Here is a 25,032-nt window from a genome sequence, read left to right as displayed (position 1 = left end):
AGAGACTGAAATGCCAGATTTCCAGCTTGACCCTGCAATTTTGCTCTCCACAAAGATTCATTTCCTAAGAACTTTGGAGAGGAGACCTTTAATTATAGTTTTATATATGTATATATATTCAATTTTTCTTAGAATTAAAGACATGGTCGTTAACCTGTACTACCTTGATTCCAACCTTGTGTCTTTCTTCTCCATTAGAATAACATTCATTGCTCTCCAAGTCTTCTGTTTCCCTTCCCAGTCCTTAGCCAATTATCAACAATTTTTGTCAAAGACTTTCTATTTCCCTTGCTGCTTCTTTCATAGTACTGGAATCAGATTTATCTGGGCTAAATGCCCAGTTCTAGTTAGCTTTTCACCCTTCTGAAATTATCAGCTAGAATTCGCCCAAGCTAAGCAGTTCTAGTGGAGAAAATAAATACTGATATTAAGTAACAAAAGAGAACTGTCTTCATCTGTGGCCAGCAGTAGATTTATAGTTCTAGATTCTTATCTGTTCTGGCAAAACAGATCGTAATAATTGGTCTGCTTTAAATGATAAACAAAAACATCACCAAAATCAACAAACATCAGCCTCACTGATAGTTCATTTCTTTGTTTTAGAGAGTGGTGAATTTAGTGTCCTGGAAGTCCCTGTCATTGCCCTGTGTTCTATCAGAACCTTGAAATATGCTGTTCTCTTGTGGAAAAACCATGCTACATGTATTTGGAGTTGCTTTTCCAGCAGTGATGATTGATTTTCACTGCAAATCGACCCTTTCTCAAGCTGTTTCCTCTGTGGCTAGTGGTGTTCATTTGCAAGATGATCGGACGAGGTTAGATACACAGTTCATGAACATGGGGGAGAAAACCAAGTGGTACACATGACCAGTTCAACCTGTGACTCACCTGTACTAAACTCAGATCAAATGAACCAATCACTCATAGGCCAAAACAGAACAAGCAAAGAAATGGACTCCTTAATTATTTTTCAGCTCTTTTTGCACACTGGCAAAGTGAAACTTATTGCTTTCAGAATCTTAAGGAAAAACATTTTCTACTGATAAACGATTGCTAATCGTCAAGAGTGTTCTCTCACATCTCCGTGAATATGACATTTCCCAGGTAAACATTTTTACTTCTTAAACTTAATTATCCATTAAAAATATGTTTGGGAAAAGATGACACTGTTATTTAGAATGACATTAAAGCCAATCATCAACCCACAACCCTGTGGAGGTAAAACTGCATTTTGAAAGAAGTGGCACCATTAATCTTTGCTTTAGGGTGGCTCAGTACCAGGAATTAAAGACAGTCTGTATGAAAGTTCCACACAAGCTGGGGACCAGCTTCAAACTGGATGGCTTTCAGAAGCATTATGATCCCATCTTATTATGGGATGCCTCTGAACTGACATTTCAATTATGGTTCCCTGGTGCCCTCCTGCTTTACCTCGTTCTTCCCAACCACCAGATCCCAATTCCCAGCTCCAGATCAATCCTCTGGAGAGTGATGAACTGAATGGAGACTGACTACATTCAGCTGAATCCACCATGGCTTGCCTAAGCACTGTGACTTGATTCCTGGCCACGTCCTTGAGCCTTGCAGCCAGATGAGTCAGTCTTCCTAGCCCAAAGCACACACATTCTTGGCTTACTCCTTCAGGCCAATCATCGCTTGAGGTCACACAAGCCCCTGGCTATGGCAATGCCAATTATAACAAGCATGGCTTGGTGACCTCCTAATTGTATGAAACCAATTACATTATACTTGTTGTTCATTCAACAATAAACAGCTTTTGTGCCCACTAAATTGGGGCATACTACTAAATTTGCTGAGTGTAACCTGGCAATACTTCTCCAAATCATTAACTGCTTAAGGCTTTTTAAATAAAGCACATCTTTGTGCTTCTTGCCTTCAGAGCATGTTACCTTCTTGTATATATTTTCCTACCCATTTCATTACATCTTACTTATGATGTTTCTGCACAATGTTTCCCCATATGCCTCAGGGCCCTTATGTTTTTCTGAATTCCAGATGAAGCAGAGAGGTAGTATGAAGGAGGGGTAGAACTCACCAAATTTGCACTAAATTCCTTTCTCTTTTTGATTCAAAATCCAGCACAATGAAAAGCAATGAAAGGATAAATATGTGAGTAAATCTAAATGAATACTGACTGTATTTGTTACAATAATAGGAAGGTCTTTGGGGATTTATAAGATATTTGGGATTTATAAAATATTTGGGATTTATAAGGTATTTATAGTTAAAATACATGCGAATAATAAGTTGGCAGGAAGTTAAATAGAGTTTAAGTATTTGAAGGTCCTTGCATTGTCAAGGAAGAAGTAAAACTACTAATTTATTTTAGACTTTGATAAATCAAGGATGCATGTCAAAGTAATCCCTAGGGAAAACACTAAAGGAACAGTAAAAGAGCATAAAACTACAAATGTAATTCAGGGGAGACATAGTATAATACAGAATGGTCCATTAGTTTATAGAGAAGGCAAGAAAAGAAAGAAAAGGAAACTAAAATGTGCAGGACAAATAGAAGGCAAATAGTAAAATGGTAGTTTAAACCTAATCATAGCAATCATTACATTAATGTAAGTAGATTAAATGCTCATGTTCATTACAAAAAACCATCTAAAATGCTGTTTTAAGAGAAAAAATTTGTTTTTAATTTTAGAAAAAGAGAGAGTGAGTGGGAGAGAGGAGGGGAGAGGAGCAGAGGGAGAGAGACAAAGAGACAGAGAGACAGAGAGAGAATATCCCAAGCAGGGGGGCTTTGATTCCTGCTTTGTGGTTTTGATTCCATAGCCCTGGGATCATGACCTGAGGTGAAAGCAAAGTCAGACGCTCAACAGACTGAGCCACCCAGATGCCCCAAGAGAAACAATTTAAATATAAGGACACAAGTTAAAGAAAAAAAGAATGAAAATATACTATACAAACACTAATCAAAAGAAACTTGGCTCTGCAATATCAATATCAGACAAAGCTGACTTTAAGGGAAAAAAGATTACTAGACAAAAAATAATACTATGTAATGAAAAAAGTTTTAGTTTATCAGGAAAATGTACAAATTCAGTACAGAACTGCATTTAATCATGTAGCCTCCATATGTATAAAGCAAAAATAGATAAAACTAAAGGGAAAATGAATACACACAATTACACTAAAATTTTAACATATCTGTCTTAGTAACTAAACAAGTAAACATACATTTTCAGAAATGAATAGAAAATATGAATAACATGATTAAAAACTTTGAACTACTTGATATACATAGAACACTACACAGAATATATAACCTATTCAAGCAATGAGAGAATGTTAAAAGAAAATGATTACATGCTAGCCTTAAGGCAAGTCAAAATACATTTCAAAAATTACAATATATAGATTTTGTTTCCTCACTACAATGCAAATGTGATAGAAACAACAACATTGATGACAGTGAAACCAGAAAAATCCCCTTCTTTTGGAAAAGAAGACACACACTTCCAAAGATCTCATGGTTTAAAGAAGAAAAATTTAAATTTGAGAGTACATCAAACTGAATGAAAATGAAAATATCACACTTATGAAACCTTGTGGAAAAAAAAATGCCAGTCCTTAAGAAGGCCTATAGCCCCTCCTTCCTTCCTTATATCTCCTTATCTTTTACTCCACTGAACTCAATTTACAAGAGAAGAAAATACAAATAGAGTTTATATAGAAGATGGTCTGTCATGAAAGTGAACTTTAGGGTTTTGAAGAGCCACTTAGAGAAGAAGGAAAAAATCATGTCTTTTCCAAAGAAAGAGCTAGAATACATGGGTAGAAATTCAAGGAAGGTAGATTTAAAAAAATACTTATTTATTTTTGAGAGAAAGAGAGAGAGAGTGAGAGAGCAGGGCGGAACGGACACACACACACACACACACACACACACACACACACACACAGAGTCCAAGGCAGGCTCCAGGCTCTGAGCTTTCAGTACAGAGCCTGATGCGGGGCTTGAACCCACAAACGCAAGACCATAACCTGAACCGAAGTGAGACACTTAACTGATTGAGCCACCCTGGGTCTCCGAGGAAGGCAGACTTTAGTTCAGGGTAAGAAAAAAAAAATATGGTCATTGGACATTTTAATATATTAGGAAGTAATGAGGTTCCTGTCACTGGAAATATGCAAATGGTATAATGTGGATCTCAGTAGTGGGTGGGGATTTGTGTTTAAAAACGATGTGAAGGTACTGCATGCAAATATGGCAGAGTGTTAACAATTTCTGAATCTGGATGGTGGGTGTTCAATGTTCATTGTATCGCACATTCAACTTTGAGTTTGAAAATGTCAATAAAAAAATCGAAAAACAGATGCTGTGGGTACCCTAACATAGAAAGTTGTGAGGATTCAACAAAATTGAATATCTATGTGTTCTCTCATTTGACACATGATGCACGTACGTGTATCTCTGTAGAGTTGTAACGTTTACTTCTATACTTTCATAATTTATCCTCTCCCATTTGAAAACGTTGCTCTATGATGAAGTATAGCAAGAAAAGATCTCATCTTAGTGGTTATTTTATTCCTCTTCCGTGAGCAATGTAGGAGTTAAAATCTAGACTTAGTATTCTTTGTCCTGTATGAATTATTTTTCAGGAAGGAAGGCTGTGCCACCTTCATCATATTAAGGCATGAGATTATTCCGTGATCAAAATGTTAAATTTGAACAACTATCAGCTTTTGCCGAAATCTTTCATATACTGTTAAACCAAGTGAAACTTGACTTTTTGGTTTTGTTCCAAATTGATACTATAGTATCAATTAGTTCCCCAAGTTATTCATGAGTTATCATGCTTTTTTTAATTTAATGTGCTGATAAATTGTGTTTGACATATGCAGGATGTGGGATATCCCCTCCTGTCTGTGTTAAAACACGTTTAGTATTGTGAGGTAATAGCATTCAAATAAGTTCTGAGTGTTAGTTCAAGGAGTACCTAAAGGCAATAGGGAACTAAAGAAAATACTGTTCAGTAAAACTACTGACCCATTGAGTGTTTCAATCCTAAAAATTTCTCAAGCTAGCATATAAAATAGTCTTTGGATTTTTAAAAGAGTTTGAGGCATTTTACCTTCCATTTCCATCAGAGGCAAAATTATATTTGGACTATTTATTCTCTGTGCTTGCTTCGGCAGCACATATACTAAAATTGTAACAATAAAGAGATTGGCATGGTCCCTTTGCAAGGATGACACACTAATTCGTGGACTGTATGTTCTCTGAGATCTCTTTCAGTTTTAAAAATCCAAAATTAAAGCTCACTTTACCAAATTCCTGAATGCTGTTGTAAAAAAATATTCATTTTCCAACTCTTCTTTCTTCTTCCCTCTCTAGCTTAAAATATTGGATCCTGGGAAACCTGAATAACATGCTCTTGCTTTTTGATGGACCACGATCATAGGTCTCTATTTCTTCTTCCCTTGTTTTTCAGTTTTCAGCAGTGGATTCTCATCTGTAGAATAAAAGGAGGGTCTAAAAGTGGACTCATCTTTCAGGATTAAATGGCTCTGTTAGTAGAGTGGGATGAGTAGAAAGTGCTCTTCAATGTCTAAATGCACTACTGTGTACCTGTAAAGTTACATACCTTCACGAATTTAGAGTTGCTTAATGCTTGTTTGGCAGCATAAACTATGAAAAAATCTCATGGGGAAACACGCCCCATACATGGTTTCTATGTCTGTAGAGTACAAAGGGAGATGGACCTTTGCCAGTTATACAGTCGATATGCTAAAGGTAGATGCCAAACTAAGTCAGTCTTTAAGGGAATTTCTTGGCATGAATCAACACAGAAGAAAAAAGAAAGACTGTGTTCTTAGATCTGTTATATCTGTTATGTATATACATATATATATAATATATATACATTATATATATATACATATTATATTTTATATATATATATACTTAAAATGGTTATTGCATGGAGCACATCCGTAAAGTCTATCATATTCCAAGTTTTCATTTTAGAAGAAAATGGAAAAATTGAGCAGTTCATATTGTTAATTTTAAAATTACCCTGGAATTAGTTTTCCCTAGAAATGTAATAATTTGTTTATGGAAACCTCGAAATGAAAAGCTTTGGCTTCAGGCATGTATGTGTTTAATGTGGATGATTGTAAGGCTGCCAGATAGGTGTAAGGACCTATCAGCCAGGGATCTCTTTCAGGGCTTTCAGAGTTACAACAATCATTCTATTTTCTCACTGCACAATATTTTAAAATCCTAGGTTACTATATTTGAGATTTTTTTAGTTGCTTGTGCTAGCTTTTTTCTAACTTTATTATACTGAGTATTTATTATACTAAGAATTAGAGTTTATGGGAGGACTTGTTGATCTTTGTAAAAAGTCTGAGAACCACAGAACAAAAATTTTTTTCTTATGCAACTCACTGACAGAATGATATGAAATATGACCAAGACAGAAGAGTGGGTAAGATCATAGTTCTTAGCATCAGGTAGGTCTCAGTTCAAATCCAAGCAACACCACGTTTTAGGTGTGTATTCAGGGAAAGTTATTTAACCTTTCCAAGTTTCACTGCGACATCTGTCAAATAGGGATAATACCCATTGCATAATGTTATTGTGAGTACTAATTGAAATAACACCTCCCCCCAACACTACCTGGTTGACACTAAGTGCTCAATAAGTTGTATTTAACATTGTGAGATGACTGTAAGTCAGTGTACGTCAGGTTGGTACCTCTGTTGTCTACAGATGGAAGGAAGCAAAAAACTGCAGAGTCAGGGCTTTTAATATAATTTTCTATACACTTGTATATAATTACATATCCTATCCTTGTTTCCTTGCTCAGTGTCCTATTTTGAATGTGGTTTGTCATGACTGAAATCCAATCAGGACGATCACAGTGTTGAATGATGTTCCTTCCTTTGCATATTCCAGATGAATGGATATGAGAATAGGCAAAATCAGCTTTTCTTAAATCTTTTTCTCACTAGGAAAATTGCATTTAAACAAAGGAGATATGGCACAACAAAAAGAAATCTAGCATTATTTTGTGATACAAAAGAACAGTTAATGGCTTCACTGCAATGGAGGGTTAATGTTTATAAAGGCTACTTAGCAAACATAGCTTTCATTAGAGCTCTAATTAGAACCTATATGTAACTCTGAGAAAGAACTTTTGTGTGAACAAGTTCCAACTATGAAAAAGCTATGAAAATGTAAATTTCAGCAGCAATTTTTATTATATTGGCTATGTCGAGGATATTATGGTCATCATCTTTCAAGACAGTGCTGAAGTTATAAATCAGAACCAAAGAACAGATGGGGAATATTTTCAAGTGTAGTGAGAAAACAACTGCGTGTAAAGTCAGGACAAGTATTTCTGGTTGTTTATTCATAAGGACAAGACTTAGGGTTAGATTCTAAGATGAAAACATTGATGTCTGACTTTTCAAATGAGCAGGAGTCTCCACAAAACATAATGGTGATCTACATCATTTGCAGTTGATGAAGCATTCACTCAATCACACCATACAGAAGAGTTTGATTTGGAGCCATTTTTGTTATTGTTGTTGTTGTTGTTGTAAATGCAATGCCAGTAATATGGTAAAACCATGGCATATTAAAAAATAGTATTTAAGAAGATTAATTTTGGTTTTCTTCAAACACTAAATGACCTCTTTCCAATGCTTTCGTTATAGCCGTAGGTAAATGATGTATATGGATATGACAGACTCTTGTTTCAATATTAAGGGTTTAACTGAGAAAATTAACAGGCAAAATGAACGAATTTCAAGCTTGAAGAAAAATACTATGCCTATGGTGACAGTGTGACAAACCAGCAAGTGGCTAGGCTGACTTCTTTCTGTCATCTTATCCTATCTTTATCCTGCATCTCTGACTCCTTCTTGCTCTTTAAACATTCAATTTTGTCTTTGCCCTTTCTCAATTTCACCCTGATCAGTCGGACCATTCTTTTTTCTTTTAGGTTTATTTATTTTGAAAGAGAGAGAGAGTGCATGAGCAGGGGATGGACAGAGATGGGGGAGGAGGGGTGGAGAATCCTAAGCTCTGCATTGTCAGCATAGAGCCTGACTCAGGGCTCAAACCCACAACCATGACACAATGACCAAAGCCGAAATCAAGGGCCAGATGCTTAACTGAGACACTTAGGTGCTACAACAGACTATTCTTTTAACTTGAGAGCTCTGACTGCTGTCACATCCAAGCTAGTGTGACATCTCCTACTGGTTTGTAGGCCTTGGGCACTGCTACTTCAGCAATGGTTTGGGAGTGCTCTTATCCTGGCCCAGGGTTGTGACCCTCCACTGCACTACTTGGGAGCTCAGCAGGGTGCCCCTGCCATCTTTATCTCCTCAGTGAAGATGGGCTGCTCTCCGGGCCCCCAGAACTCTTAACACCTGTAGCTAGTCTCATCACTACTCACGTAGACGTTGATTAAATGCAGAAGGTGCTGTATGATTAGCTTGCACCTCACTGCAACAGAAACGGTGGTTTAATATAAAAACAAATCTTTACATTCCAACTTATCAGTGCATTCTTATATGACCCTCCGCATCAGCCAGGCTACATACCACCATGTTTAAGAGACATGTTGCCATCTGTCTGACTTTGCCCATGAAGTTCTCCCCAGCCCCTTTACTTTAATAGGATAGATTTTTTTTCAAGGTCTGGCTCATGCCCACCTTCTTTATGCTTCTTTTTCCAGGTTCCTTTGGGTCAATGTAAGATCACTACAGAAAGCAGCTTGTTCAGCTGACTGTGGGACAGCTGTATCTTAGTTAAGAAAGGACAGTAGCAGCAAACTTGCTATCTCTAGAAAGTCAACAGCTTTGGAGAGGTCTTGAACAGCCACTCCCAAACTCCTCCTTAACCAGAGCCATCCTAAGGGTAAAGGTGTGCCCCTGGCACTTTGTCTGATTCAGGGTCCTAAACAAGTTGTGCTCCAACTACTGAATGCTGGCATTCTTTATTAGGAAACCAGCTTCTGGATATACATCAGTGGCCCATATAAATTTTATGGCCCCAATTTTTCGAAGGTACCAACTGAGCTTTCCACTGGATTTGATGTGTAAATTCTAGCACTGTTATATTACAACGTGGCAAAACACAATAAATAACACTCAATGCATTCATAGTGTTTATACAATTGTTACTATATTGGGGTTTTTTTTTGTCAGACTAAGGGATGCCGTGCCAAATAAAGGAAATGTATAGAACTTCTTGTAGCTTCTGCAAAGGCTGAGTTAAATTTTACTTTCAAATTAGTCTTCCAATAAGTTTTAGTACAAGCTTTAAGATGGAATAAATCCCAAGTAGTAAAAATCCTTTACGAGTTATAGTTATATTCTGGGTGGATAAAACCATAATGGCCTGGAACAACACACTAACTGCTGAGTGGATTTTTAATGTTGATGTTTTTAGCTGTTTCTTGAGCTATTTTCTGCACTGCATTTCATTTGATTAAAAATTTGAGCTGTGCTATTTTTAGAATGAAATCTATACTTAATTTGCCCTTATAGCACTGTTATAAATGGAGACCAGAACCAATCCTAATTATTTACAATGAAGTTATCTAACTGGGTCAACAAAGTTAAGATTCAGAAATGTTTTAAAAGTAAATGATGTGTGTGAGTGCAGCGAGCAGACTTCATTTGGGTTTGCAGGAGTCCCATATTTGTACAGGACATCTTTCATTTGGTGCAGAGGAAAACTCACTATGTCATTTTCCACCATCTTCAGGATGAAATCTAAACTTTTTAATGTGCTGCACAAGGCCCTTCATGATTTGATCCTTGCCTACCATCACATGCTGCACACTGAATCGTATAGAAGAGTTATTCCCTTCTTTTGTCTTTTACTTATGACCTTAGCAAGTGCTATTCCCTCTGCATGGGACATTCTTTCTCCTTCCCTCCTTCTCTTCTTCCAAACCATTAAAGGCTAATGCCCACAACTTCCTTAGACTAAAGTCTGGTGTCACCTTCTCTGGGAAGTCTTTAAAATGTGACTCAAAATGCCACATTGTAATTGCTGTCCACTTCCTCACAGATAGTGAGCTTTTGAGGGCGGTGGGCACTATAAGCTTTTACCTTTGTATTCTCAGCACCTACTGTGCTTTGCACACAATATTCAACTCATGCTTGTTGAATCATCTTACAGTTATAGGATACTGAGTCTGTGGTCTTGTGCCATCTCCCAAACTGTAATTATTAAAGCAAATGTCAAAACTTTCTTTCCCCATCTTATTTCCAAATCCAATATAAAAGAATAAAGTAAATCTAGACAACTAATGCATCATCTCTAGAAGACCCCACTCTTGAAAAGGAGAAGTACAGGCATGACTATTGCTTAGGAGGTGTTTTGGAATGGAAACCTAAACATATCAATAAACAAACAAAACAAACGTTTTACCTTTGCAAAGTTCTAGCTTTTGGGTTGCTCCTAAACACACACACGCACACATGCACGAGCACATGCACACAGTATCATCACTTAGTGAAGTGAGATCTAAATCCAGTTAAAATGCCTTTGGATTATTTCATAAGGTAATAATCTTAAATGTTATGTTCTTAAATTCTTGCTTTATTAGCTTAGTCCAGCCTTACTCCCATTCCCAAACAGCCCCTCCTTTTTTGTACTCCATTTAAATTCTTATTCTTAATGAAGATAATTTTTAACTAGGAAATGTATTTCCCCTAGCCATACCAGGAGAACTTTTTGCTCTTCTCTGTTTATAACCAGATTATTCCTTGGTTAATGCTTATATGCAAAATGGATGGTGGGGGACATATTGAGGAGAGTGGGCCTGTGGATAATTATCTCTTGCCATAATTTCCTGTAATTGCAAAAACCTTGCTATAATCAGGGCATGACTCTGCTTAGGTTATGTTCATTGTATTTCACAGCATCACAGCCTTAACCATATAAGAAATAAGAGAAACTGCGATTAAAGGTCTGTGTTCAGACTTAGTTTATGGTTAGAGACTTACTCTGTATTCTTTCAGCCATATATTATGACTAATGAACATTCTACAGTTTAATCGATGTGAACATGAGGCCGAAAGGCCGATTGCTCACATCATTTAAGGGCTTGTTTAGCTTCTAATTGGTTATTTCATGGGGTATAGGAGCAAAATTATACCAAAGTATTATTAATTTACAATTTTATGTTTACCTTTGAAATACCTATGAATAAATATATTGCCAAACAATATTATAAACCATCTACCCTACTTGTTTAGAGTCATCTTTGACTCAAGATTTGACTCATCACTTACATGCAAAAATAATGGATGTGTCGGTTAGAAGTAGTTTTAAACAAATTACTATGATCTTGAAAATAGTCTTTGTGGATCAAATTCTTTTCATGCTTCTTATTAGCATTGTTATTGTATGTACAGTACTTGAAAATTAGTGCAATTCTTTTTTGAGGGACTCACTCATTTTACAAGAAGTCAGATCTGCCCCCATCTCCCTCCCATCCCAGTCCTATTAAGAGGATTTAATACATTTAAGCATATGTGTATATTTATTTTTCCTCCTCACCCTACAACTGTCTGGAGGCAGCGTTTTCATTATGTCAGTCTTTGCTCAAAGTCTTTTACTAGTTATGACATTACTAAATATGAATGGCTTAACCAAGAATTCAGGGTTTATATAAACTGTCCTCCAACGATTCAGTGACTTTTCCTATCTTGTTTCATGCAGGCCCCACAATAGCCCCCTTTCCCTCACCCCAAATGGGGACACGATATTGTCACCATTATTCTGTATACAGGGCTTCTACCCAGCAAAGCCTGCCCTTTCTCCTCTCAGGATTATTTATAACTAGTTCACCCTTCATGACCCCGATTATATCCACTGCCTCCAAAAATCCCATTATGGCCCCTGTTTGCAGCAACTAATTCCTCCTCTGGACTCTACCAGTGCTTTTACCATTGACTACATGGCGAACGAGGCTCTTAACTAATGTTTTGTTAACCTGAATTGTTAAGCTGCATTATCTGTGTCATTTAATTTTTGAAAAATCTGACCTTACCTTACCTCTTCAGCTAGGCTGAAAAGTCCTTCCAAGTAAGGTGGTATATTTAGGCATCTAGTACCATTTGAATACATAAACACTGAAAACACTGATGCATGAATTGGTGAATAAATGACTAAAAACTGAACAAATGAGTGCATGAATGGTGCAGATTTCAGGATGTACATGAGAAAACATATTCTAAATTTACACTAACAATTTGGGATCTAGCCAGGGAAAGGTGGAGTTCTTTAAAGCTATGGCTCATGATATTTAAATTATCCTTTTATGCCTCCGGGGTAAAAAGTAGTGGATCCAGCAAGAATGGCTAGAAACTGGCTTTTTTAGTTCCATAATCACTCAGTTGAGAATTTAAGATCATGTTTGGGAATTTAAGGTCAGCATGAAGTTATGGCGACAACCTGGCCACAAAATGTCTCCCTTTCCTTCTACTCATTGAGGGAATGTGACCTCATTCTCTGAGAAGGGATTCTCCTCTAAAGCACTCAAGGACTATCTCTCTGAAAAATTAAATGAAATGCAAAATGGGGGCAGGACAGAACCAATCTTACTCAGAGAGCATGCAGGAGTTCTGCAGGGAAAAGTCATTGTTGAGTTTTATAATTTTTTTCTTTTAAATCTTTGAAAAAAGAAATCAACTCTGGTTTCAGTTTAATTTAAAAAAAAAAAAAACAAAAAACCTACAGGACCACTTCTTCAAATTTGTTCCAGATGGATTTAGTCATAGAATGATTGATTATCCACTCAGTGTGAGCTATGTGGTTAAGCTCAGAAACCTACAACAAACTGGTTTGGAGCTGTGCTTCATGGTAAATGGCAGAAAGGATAATCCTTAAGCTGTCATTTTAGAGTTAGTGATGAGGAAAGAGGAATTTAGTGGGCTACTTATGTCAAGAGAACGTATTAGCAAATGGATGGCTGAATATGAGGAAATCTTATGAGTGTAATATTTTTTTTCCCCCCTCTCTGGATTTCACAGTAAGGGGAACCACATCTGATTGGGAGCCCCCTTGAAGACTGCCCTAGTTCTCACTGTCTGCTTCATGGACCAGACCCACCTTCCCAAGATGCTTCAGGCCTGAGGCCAGAGGCTGGCCTCTACCTGGCGGCCTACTACCTGGCGGCCTACTACCTGGCAGCCTACTACCTAGGATATCCCAGTACCTAGGATGATACTCTATTTAGTACCTACTCAACAGGCCCGAAAAGGTTTTTGTTATTTGCATCAGAGACACCTGGGTAAATCTGGAAACTAATTCTGGGGAAAGTGAACCAAAGAGAAAAGGTACTGCACCCCACACAGAGCTGTTTCATGCACTTTAAAAAGCAATTTAAGGGGTGCCTGGGTGGCTCAGTCGGTTACATGGCTGACTTCAGCTCAGGTCATGATCTCATAGTTCGTGGGTTCGAGCCCCGTGTCAGGCTCTGTGCTGACAGCTTGGAGCCTGGAGCCTGCTTTGGATTCTGTGTCTCTGTCCCTGACCCTCCCCGGCTCACACTCTGTCTCTCTCTCTCTCTCAAAAATAAATAAACATTAAATAAAACAAATTTAACAACATTTGGTTCATTTTCATTAAAAAAAAACACTTCCTTTGGATTTTAATTACTCCTTTTAATAGCTGTATTAGCCTTTTATCTATCTTTTCCATCTGGTTAATTCACAATTTAGCTACTAGAATATTCTCTTAGGAAAGTTTGGATGTGGCTGTTGGCTTTCTACCCATGTCACCGTCTGATTTTACAATTTCTCCTGTATGTTGTACAACTTTTTGGTTTCCACCTTCATTGATTTTTCTGTTTTTTCTCATATATCTTTTCTTTTTTTCTTTCCTTCAGAGTGTACTTCTGTTTCATTATTGTCTTCTTGTTGAAAAACAAGCCACTATCCTGCCTCCTTATCAAGATACCTACTCCTTAGAATCCTAAGAAAGTCCATGTTATATTTTATGGCTTCTGAATTTTTAAGTCTTACATAACTTATTTATTGTAACCTTAGGTTATATTCAGCCCATGTCTCCTAGTATAGTTTTTAGGCAAAAGGTGTAAACATGTTTAAACATGGTTAAACAGAGATTTCTATGGGAGAGATGGAGAACATTTTCCACAATTCCCTAACTAACACACAAATATCATGGACATCTAGGACAAAAGTTAACATGAAGCAAAAAGATTGTTTGTTAAATTTATTTTATGTAGGCTTATGCTAATCTGCAAGAATAAAGGTAGTTCTTGTGTTTGCTCACAAAGTTTCTGTTTCATGGCTATTGTTTATTTGTAGAGTAGATTAAAGGAGATTTTAATTACAAAGTTTTAAAATCAAAGGATATGGTCATAATTACTTAGGAGTAGTTTTGGACAGGATCAGTAGGATTTTTGAAGTTACAAGTCCATGGAGGAGAGAAGGGTGTATTCATTCAAAAGGAGCTGTCAGAAGAGTGGGGTTCTTCTTACAGATAGTATTTTGCCTATTTCAACCACACCTATCAGACTCTATATCTGAATGAGTCATCCAGTCTCTTGTACTGCTGTGGAGGTGGGTGCATTTGCTTTTTAACTTCTATTTTGCTTTTTAAAACTATTCAGAATTCTAGATTTAACTCTAAAGGTTTGGTTGGAATCAATGAGAGGGTAATTTTAATTACACATTGTGGTAGGCAGCTTCTGACATGGCTCTCAGATTCCAGATTTATGGCATTTATGCTGTTGAATGTGGACTGGATCTTGTGACTTGTTTCTAATGAACAGAACATGGCAAAAGTGATAGGTTGTCATTTCCATGATTAAGTTACAAAAGCCTGTGACTTCAATCTTAGTGTTCTCCCTCTTGCTGGCAATTTCTCTTGCCTCCTCACTTGCTTACTCTGATGAAGAAGGCTGCAATGTTGTAAGATGTTCTATGGAGAGGCATATGTGGTAAAGAGTTGAACGGGGTGCCTGGGTGGCTCGGACGGTTAAGCGTCCGACTTCAGCTCAGGTCACGATCTCACAGCTCGTGGGTTCGAGCCCGGCATCGGGCTTTGTGCTGACGGCTCAGAGTCTGGAGCCTCCTTCCGATTCTGTGTCTCCCTCTCTCTCTCTCTCTCTCTCTGGCCTTCTCCCACTCGTGATCTCTTGCTCTCAAAAATAAGTAAAACATTAAAAAAAAAGTTGAAGGCGGAAGGGCCCATGGGAAACAGAGGCAGGACATAAATCCTGCCAACAACCACTAGGGAGAGAGCTAGGAAGTGGGTCAAATCTAGAGATGGCTGTAGTTTTGTGAAAGATCTAAAGTCAGGGGACCCAGCTAAGCCACATCTCGATTCCTGACCCAGGAAAAATGTTTGTTGTCCAAGCTGTTAAGTTTTAGGGCTATTTGTTATCTGGCAACAGGTAACTAGTGCATAGACTTCCTTATGGTTTCTGTGTGATGGAAGATAATACATAAGTTGAGGAAGGACTGGCTACTTTGGTTGTAAACATGGTTTGAGTCTGGGGCTAAAGAAAAATCCCAAAATGTGAAATGAACAGATTTGTAGAACTTAAACAGATTGTTCTTTGCTGAAAGGTACTTAGGAAGGCAGGAAATCTTAATTCAAAATCAAGAAAATAATTCAGAGCCTTTAACAGTGTTGGTATCTTTATATTTTAAAGTAGTTTATATTAATACATGCAAAAAGCATATTTACTGTGCACTATAGTAAAAATAATTCCATTCCATGCTCGAATTGAAACGGATTCCAGGGCTGTGCCATGAACCACAATAATTACCCTTGTCAGTGCCTACAGAAAAGACTGCAGTAATCTAGCTTTTAAAGCTTCAGTAATTTGGTCCAGACTTTTAACAAACAACTAGTACAAGGTGTGAACTGTTTTGTCAATAAAGCTTCATGTCATTAGAACTGTCTGGTTTTTTGTTTCTGAGTCATTAATGCTATTATAGTCACAGAATATGCACCTGCATTCTTCCCTGGGCAGATTTTAACTTGCTCTGGTATGTTTTCCTGATAAAAATACCATCTGAAAGGCAAAGAAGAACTCCTATCAATAGAACCACTTTACATAGAAGGCATGTATCAATCAAGAGCCATATAGCTGCCACACCTATAACCTAGACAAAGTGCATTCTCAACTCTCTCTTACTTTCTCTCATTTAAAAAAAAATTATTTTGAATAAGAGCTGGAAAGGACAACTCTTTTAACTTTAACATCTGAGAAAACTGAGGCCCAGAGGGGTTAACTGGTTTAACACAGTCTGAGTCACATAGGGGAAGATCCAGATGGGAACCTTTGTCTCTTGCTGAATTTCATGGGATTTTGCCACTCTTGGCTGCCAAAGACTACTTTCTGGGATCCTCCTGAGCATTCAGGCATAAAATCATCCCACTGCAGGAGAAAATTCTACTAATTAGTAAGCAAAGAAAATATCTATGTATTACAGCTGTGGCTGTTACAACAGAATTTGCATTGAAGAAACTGAGTACTAACCAGAGGAGAAAGATATCTTTTTGATATCTCCAAAAGATATCTTTTTGGTATAACTTGCACCACATGCAAGTTATACCACATTTTGCTAAAGGCAGAAAGTAGAGGATGAAGGATCACTAGACATATCAGTTTCCTGGTGGGAAGCACAAGTTGTCAACTACTGGAAGATAGGCTCTATTATATATCAACCAAATCTGGGGACTTTGTAGAAATGTGAGATCTCGGGTCTTACTGAATCAGAATCTTCATTTTAATAGGATCCCCAAGTGATTCATATTTCATTACAATTTGAGAAGCACTGGTCTATCACATATAGCATATAGAAGATTCTCAAAAACATTAGATAATTGAATCCCAAATTTAAAACTCTCCTAGCCAATGTTATTAAAAAAGAAAAAAACAGTAAAACTGATTTATTCCGGGCCATCTTTCCTTTTTTTCCTTCATCAGTTTCCTCTTCAAGGAAAATATGCATTTATGTGTATGAACATAAGTGGAAAGTTGGTAATTGTAATACTATTTTATGAGATACTTCAGTAGAACCTATTTTTGATTAGTATAGTCTACACTTGCTCATTGTCCTTAATGTTCCTATCTCACTTTCCTTTTTTCTCTCTTCCAGTTCCATTCTACATCTCTTTTTTTTTTTTTTCCTGCTCCACAGTTTTCTTACAGCTGCTCCTGTCTTCCAGGGTAAGAGGAGATTCCTGGAAGAGAAGGAAATGACTCAGATGTTTGCTCTATCTTGCTTTTTTTCTCCCCAATGTGTGACTATGGTCCTGGCCTCTACGTGAAGAGATGTTCACTGCAGTTTTTGCTTTTTTCCTAAATGACTGATTTTCATACTGAGTGGTATGTGGTGATGGTGGGTAGTGTTGGGGGAGAGTGTCATTGTTAGCTGAGTCACTCAGCAGAGGAGCCAGAGAAGTCCTATAACAGGTTTCACCATTTCATCCTAATAATATTTGGTATATATATTTCAAATCAATCAAAGAGGAAGCAATACTTCAGTCATGAATTTTTGGCAACTGAGTTACTCAGGTGTGAACTCTGTGGATAAGAGGTCCCCTAACTGTAACAGAGAATAGAAATTATTTCTTCTCCTTGAAGGGAAAGTGGTGTTTTTTCCTGCTGCGTAGTAGAATTTACATACCAGTGATGTGTTATCTATTAGAATAATTTGTAAATGTTGCTCTCCAAATCGAGTGCAAAGATGTGGTCTGAACTTGAATCTGCATGGATTTGTCTTTTCCTAACCTAATATCTACACTAAGTAATAGGCAGGCCCTTTGCTAGCAGGTAGTTTTACCAACTTAACAGGACCTTTATTTGATTTTTTAAGCTCTTGAGAAAATTCAAAACACTATTCATATTTAATCAAATAATTCATGCAATCTTCCTTTTTGAGGTCTTCTTTATTTTCTCTTGTCACTATCAACTGTTCCCTTAATGTGAGACCAGAAAGTATATTTTTCAAAGAAAAATACAGGTAAAAGCAATTTTTAATGGATTCATAACACTTTTGGTAATGTGTAGTTCTGCCTTCTCCTAACTTTGATATTCCAACCAGATTTTCCAATAATTCTTTAAACCTTTCTATTAGAACCCTAATACTGTTTGTGGCCAAGTTTTTACAATGACAACTAAATAGCTCAAGATCTTCTAATAGAAATCTTCTAATTCTGATGGTCTACTTGGGGTATTAACCATCTGTGACAGCTTGGTTTATTGGAAACTATGGGTCTGGTATGCTTACACAATCCATTTTTCCGCTTAAATTGAAAAATCAATGAGAATATTTTTTTAGTTTACTTACAGTTGAACTCTAATTTACAATGGTTTCGTTATTTAACTTTTTTTAATTGAATGAGGTATTCACCAAATAATCTTTCCTGCTATTTCAGAACTATCATTAGCTGCTTAAATTGCACCATGATTAAGTTTCCTCCTTTTATTTAGCTTCTTTTTTTATCACCTATTTGTTTATCTATCTAATTATCTATCTATCTATCTATCTATTTATTTTTCAATCACTAAAGAAGGAAGGTCATGCAATTGAAGTTCAGAACAAAGCTCTGCATCTTTACCAACTTGTGTGTGGGAGGATTTTTTTCCCCTCTGGTTACCTCCCTGGATTAGGGTTCTTCTGATACACCAGGTCATGAACTAGTTTTACAAAAAGGGCCCACAGCTTTTACTGGGAAGTTTAATTAATCATGAATGACTGGAATTTTCTGGTTTGCTTGTTGAGTGGAGCTTTATTCCAGGCTAACTCCTGACCATATAATTTGCCAAAGTCTGAAGAATAAAAGGGCTTGGGGATTCAGTGTCAGGCCCAGGTAAGTGATTTTTTAATCCATTCTATGATGGTCTACCTAAAAAGTTTATTTTGTTAAAAATTTGGTTCCTCATTGTAGCATGCAAAGGTGGATCAGGATGGAATCCCAGTAAATCTGTGAGAAAGATTAGTAAAGAAATGACCAGGATGCTGCAGAAGGGTAAGAGAGCAGAGCCTTTGAGGTTACACTATAGCACTTTCACTTCCATTTTATTGACCCTGACTACTCCAATTAACAAAATTACTTGTTGATTAAATAATTCAGTAGCTGTTCAAGATGCCCTATTCTCCTGTGGTAGGTAAACATATAAATTTAGAAAGCAGTTTCCAGGGTTGATTTTAACAGAAGTAATGAGCGAGTAACTGAATCATTTTAGAAGCTTTATCAGCTTCATTTTGATATGTGTTACTTTCCTACCAAAAATTATGATACATCATGTATGTCTGTGCATGTGCACGTATATGGCTGTGAACTTGGTGTGTGTGCGCATATAAGTGTGTGAGCTGGAATAAATGCAATCTAGGCAAGAAAGGGGGCACTGGGCCTGTATAGGCAGATTCTAGGGTGTCTTTTAACAACTTCTTCTAGAATGTCCATTTATTTATTATTTTTAAGATGAGGTATCTTTTGATATCACAAACTGCTCAGGAAAGAACATGGATAAGTAGAGAAAACTGTTTTATACAAAAATCTCTTCTCAGGCCTCAAATTATGAAAAGCAGTGATTAGAAAAAAAATTCAATGATGGGTTTAGTAAAGTTAAATAATTCCAGATACCTGAATTGCTCCTATATTTTAGGAGAATAACTAGAATTGAACTAATTCTCTAAGAAGACTCTCCAACAACAGTTTGAAGGTTTAACAGCAGACCCTGAGAAACAGACATACTGCTCTTCATAATTTTAGTAAATTAAAAAATACTGAAATATTTACATTTTTTACTGAATAGTAAAAAATTCAACCATAATTTAATTGCATACCCATTTGTGAATGTATATATTACAGGAGAGCTTTGCTGTAAAATATTTCACAAGTGAAATTAACTAATCAGCACTCAAAAAGAAATCTTCAAATGCAGCTTGTGATAGACCTGGTCTCCAGGGAGGACAGAGAATAGAGCTGCTTGAGTTGTTTCTCATTCTCCATCATGTTCTGCATCTCCACTCAAGGGAGTATGATTAGATTTCTTGCAGCACACCTAGCTGTTTAGGGTGCAAGACTTATTTCATTACAGTCTCTAGAACTTTCTGAGATTTAACTACTATATGCACGAAAGCCGTTCCAATTCCCATCGTGATTCTTATTTTAGCTGGAAATACATAGAAGCCATACACTCTGCTTTTATGCATGTCTCTGGTTCACACTCTTATTTCATCTACAGTTCAAGTATAAGCTAGTCATTAGTTCCCAAGGGACCCTCAGTAAGCTGGGTTCTTTCTTCCTGGGTCCCTGGAATCCACGGCTTTTCTCACCTCTCAAGCAACTCAGTTCTTTCTATCTTGGGACCGGATCAGAACTACACTTCTTTAAGTCACCTACACCCAACTAAATGACTTTCCTGGATCCTACCCTTCAGCATTTGAACAAAGTTGACTTAAAAAAGATAATTTCTGGGGTGTCTGGGTTGCTCAGTTGGTTAAGCATCTGATTTCAGCTCAGTCATGATCTTGTGGTTAGTGGGTTCAAGCCCCGCATCGGGCTCTATACTGACAGCTCAGAACCTGGAGCCTGCTTCAGATTCAGTGTCTCCCTCTCTCTCTGCTCCTCCCTACCACTCGTGCTCTCTCTCTCTCTCTCTTAAAAATAAATAAGAAAACATTAAAAAAAAAAAAGACTTTCTGGCTGGCAGTTGAAGAAACGACCAAGATGGATTGTTCTGATCCTTTTGTCCTTTCTTACCCTTGTTTTAGAGAGTTTTATCAAGTGCCTTGAGTTTGTTCACAATATCAGAGAGTTTATATATTTTCTAGCCTTATGATTATGTCACTCCAATTACTATAAATAATATTTCCCCCAAACAACTGTATTTTCGTTATTCACCATTAGATTTCTGAGGAATTGTATATTTGATAAAAAGATGCATTCACTAGTTAGATGACTTTCCAGAAAGTAAAAAAAACAAAAAAATTCTAGTATATCCAATTACTAGTCTTCCTCTAGGAATAATAGAAACCTGTTTATTCACCAATGTTTATTGAAAACCTGACAATCCAGGATATAAAGAATAGAATTTAAAGCTCCTTTCAAGTGGCTTAAGCTTAAAATGGGAATGAGATATCTAAGCTCTCCATTACTAATGAGAAATTTGGTAAAATACATAGTTGGGAAATATACCTCATATACATATGGTACTTAATAGGTCATTTACAAGGATGGTTTTAGAACTCAGAGTAAACCATAAGCCCGAGCTTCCTGATGGTTAGAAACTATTCTTTTATTCAGTTAAACAGACACACATGTACACACATACACAGCATTTGCTTAGTGTCTATTCAATAAGTAAAACAGGACACATTTCGGGATGATATTTAGGCAGAGCTGGAGGAACCTAATAGTATTTTGTTGGGGAGAGTTGCTGAGGATGGAAGCAGTCACAGATGTTTGCTGTGTAGTGGCTCAGTATCATGTGTACTTTCTGACTGGGTTTTCCTCCTCCCCACCCCTTTCCTCATTAGCGTTCCCATCCGCGGCACTGTGTTTCTGGAGGACTCTCCTGGGAAACCATCCTAAGGTAGAAGGAACATGGACACAATGCTGATTCTCCAGTTCTACACAATGGTCACTTCCTCTACTGTTTGGATTTTAATTTCCACTTTATACCTTTCAACATCCCCTCATCATTCTCTTCTAAATGGCCCATTCGAGGGAGGAACCAGACTTTGGCTCCTGACCACATTTCTGGGGACATGTTTTCTCTTTCTGTCCAAATATGGATTTTAGTAAATTGGAAGGATGCCTGTATCATACACTAGTTTTACTTCTGCTTGTGGCGGTCTGTCATGCAGTTCTTATGATGTCCCATGTTTTACTTTGCTGGGCTGTTGTTGGTTTCTTCTATTGCTTTTTTATTTTAACTTCTTAAATTTTTTTAATGCTTATTTAATTGTGAGAGAGAGAGAGACAGAATGCGAGCAAGGGAAGGACAGAGAGAGAGTGAGACACAGAACAGAATCAAAGCAGGCTCCAGGCTCTGAGCTGTCAGCACAGAGCCAGATGCAGGGCTCTAACTCATGAACCATGAGATCATGAGCTGAGTTGAAATTGGATGCTTAACTGACTGAGCCACCCAGCTGCCTCTCTTTTACTGCTTTTTGATACCTAAAGGATTGATGATGCCAAGTTCCCTAAAGACAATGACTACTCCTTCCATCCACTCTGATTCTATCAAAGTGCCTCACAACAGAAAATGGTTCTCAAACTCCAATGAATTTACTGAACATGAACTGAATGGGTTTGTGTTCTGTTTGGTCAAGTTCAACAGAGCTTGGCTGGTTACCCTTGACTAGTATAGATGCACAATTATTTGAAAAGTAGTTCAAATTTTAGAAATTGATTTTGCCCAAATCTCAAGTTTTTCAGTCTATTTAGTACACATTTATATAACATTGATTCACTGTCTCTCCCTCCTTTGAATCTGTGGTCATATGAAATTGACAGCAAAAAGCTATCCATGCTGCTGCCAGTAACTTGCTACTCAGCCTTCTTTTCATGTCATTTCTTCACTTCATCTTTATTAAATGTTTACAAATCAGTTAGGTTCAAACTACAAGCCTGAAATTGTGGCTAAATGCTTGCAATGACAGCTGTAGTTTTCTGCCAGTATTTGAATGCAGTTTTCTTGATCAGTTTTGTTTTTGAGTGTGCAACTTGCAGTTACCTCCTGGAACAAGAAGCAGGCTAATGGATTTCAGATGTGGCGTGAATTACTTATTTGTACATTCGTGCAAAATCAAACACATTTGGGACAAATGTTGTTTACTCATTGGTTTCAAAGAGTAGATTTATGCCAGTAATTCAGCAAGTGCAAAGGCAATTCTTACAAATGGGGCAACTTGTTGATTTCAGAGAATACAGTTTGAGACTTTCTTCTGGATAAAGAAAGAATGAGCCAGTACCAGTGCACATTCCTGAAGTTACCCAGGCTTGCAATTCTACTCTAATCTGTTTCTTTTTGCTGCTATGGGGAGAGGGAAATTCATTCCACAGATTAAGTGTTAACTAGTTTTAACAAGAATCTCATCTTTCATGAGAAGTAAATCTTTGATCAAGTTTGAATTGACCAGAGACACTATGTGAATATTCTTCTATTATCTGGTGATAGTCACAGAATCTACATAAGAATGAGATGTCAGCTGGGTCTCTGGTATTGGAAGTATCTCCTATCACTGTGGTGAAATGAAAGATGCTTTTAAGGCCAAAGTCAGAGTCAACCTCCTCTTTTGTGATTCTGCATGAACTGAACTTCCAAAGAGCATTACCTCATCTTGACATTTGTGTCATGAGCATAAGGGTTATGGCTATAGGAGTTATGAGTATCTTTTAGCACCAATTATTACCACAGCCAAAGCAGAACTTAGAGTTTCAGCTACTGACAATTTAAGGACTGTTAGAGTATTCCACATTTGCAGGTTTTACAGAGAGATGCGAGGTCTCTTATTTTCTTCTTTAGATGCCTCCTTTCCCTCTCTCGTGCCTTATTAAGGAGACTCATGACCTCTCATGTTTAGGAATCAGAGTACTGGTGATGACAGTAAGAAAGGTAAAAGAAATAAAAGGGAAATGTTATTCTATCCTAGAAACAGAATATATAATTTTGATGGTTTCTCTTTCCTACTGCGCATTTTTCCATGTAAAGTAGTAGGACACTGCCCTCTGATTTTTTTTTTAATGTTTTTATTTATTTCTAGGAGAGAGAGAGAGAGAGAGAGAGACAGCGTGAGCAGGGGAGGGTCAGAGAGAGAGGGAGTCACAGACTGAAACTGGCTCCAGGCTCTGAGCTGGGAGTCAGCACAGAGCCCGTCGCAGGGCTCAAACCCACGAACTGCGAGATCATGACCTAAGTGAAAGTCGGACGCTTAACTGACTAACCCACCCAGGGGCCCCTGCCCTCTGATTTTTATAGCTGAATGCAATGTCCTGACATTAAGATTAAGTTAGGGCATCGGTTCTCAAACTTGAACGCACATCGAAATCATGAGATTGTTAAAACACAGATTTCTGAGCCCCATCCCCAGAGTTTCTGATTCAGTAGGTCTGATGGGGCCCAGGAATTAGCATTTCTAATAAATTATTGGATGATGCTAAGGCTTCTGGTCTAAGGACCACACTTTGAAAATTGTAGAGTTAGGTAGTTATCTAGCATTGTCTTTTGTTGCACAAGTGTGATCATACTGACCTCTGTCATCCCTTTGCCTAATAGCTGCCATACAATTTTTATGAAGCAATTTTAAGGACACTTTCTGAGTGTGCATGAATCAGATACATGTATATACTGTTCACAAATGTATATTAGAAATAAGTGTTTTATAATGTTTGTTATTTTGAGAGAGAGAGAGCGAGTGAGAGAGAGCTGGGGCAGGGCAGAGAGAGAGAGGGAGAGAATCTCAATCAGGCTCCATGCTGTCAGCACAGAGCTTGACGTGGGGCTTGACCCCACCAACTGTGAGATCATGACCTGAGCCGAGATCAAGAATTGGACGCTTAACCATCTGAGCCACCCAGGCGGCCCTAAAAATAAGTCTTACATTAACTGGACGTTCAGTGGTTATAGTATTCGGAGAAGTAAAATTATGAAACTACACTAGATTTTTCAGGGGAAAATCAATTACCTCTATCACACAGCATCAGTTTATTTAGTAATTAAGGTATCCTCCTAAACTCAACTCTTATCCATTTATATGGCTTTAGAGAAGTTTTAGATACTCAAAGGTAATTAACAACTAAAAACAATGAAAAGCAGTAAGCAGACTAAATACCCATTTTATTTTCTGCTTGAAGTATTTGTCTCTGTTAATATCATAATTTACTCAATTATAGTCTTCTGTTAGCAAAATATCTATTTTCTGAGATCAAAGTCATTCACTGGGCTGTATAATTATATGTAACAAAAATTAGACATTTCCTTACAAAACCAGCCAAAGCAATGAGAAACCCTAATGACATTAGTG

At 37.3% G+C, this 25,032-nt stretch overlaps 1 protein-coding gene and 1 non-coding gene across 5 annotated transcripts in view; one reads left to right on the top strand and one right to left on the bottom strand.

Moving 5' to 3' along the window:
* Positions 1–25,032, bottom strand: part of EFEMP1 (EGF-like fibulin extracellular matrix protein 1) — a 59,709-nt gene that overhangs the window by 22,841 nt on the left and 11,836 nt on the right. The window lies entirely within an intron of this gene.
* On the top strand, positions 5,154–5,257 carry LOC144233543 (U6 spliceosomal RNA). Its single transcript, XR_013335700.1, has one exon. It is a non-coding gene; the product is annotated as a U6 spliceosomal RNA (small nuclear RNA).

Source organism: Crocuta crocuta, unplaced genomic scaffold (genome assembly GCF_008692635.1).
Source record: "Crocuta crocuta isolate KB4526 unplaced genomic scaffold, BGI_CrCroc_1.0 scaffold113, whole genome shotgun sequence".
Classification (NCBI taxonomy): Eukaryota; Metazoa; Chordata; class Mammalia; order Carnivora; family Hyaenidae; genus Crocuta; species Crocuta crocuta.
The sequence above is the reverse complement of the archived record's forward strand: the minus strand, read 5'-3'. Positions and strand labels throughout refer to the sequence as shown.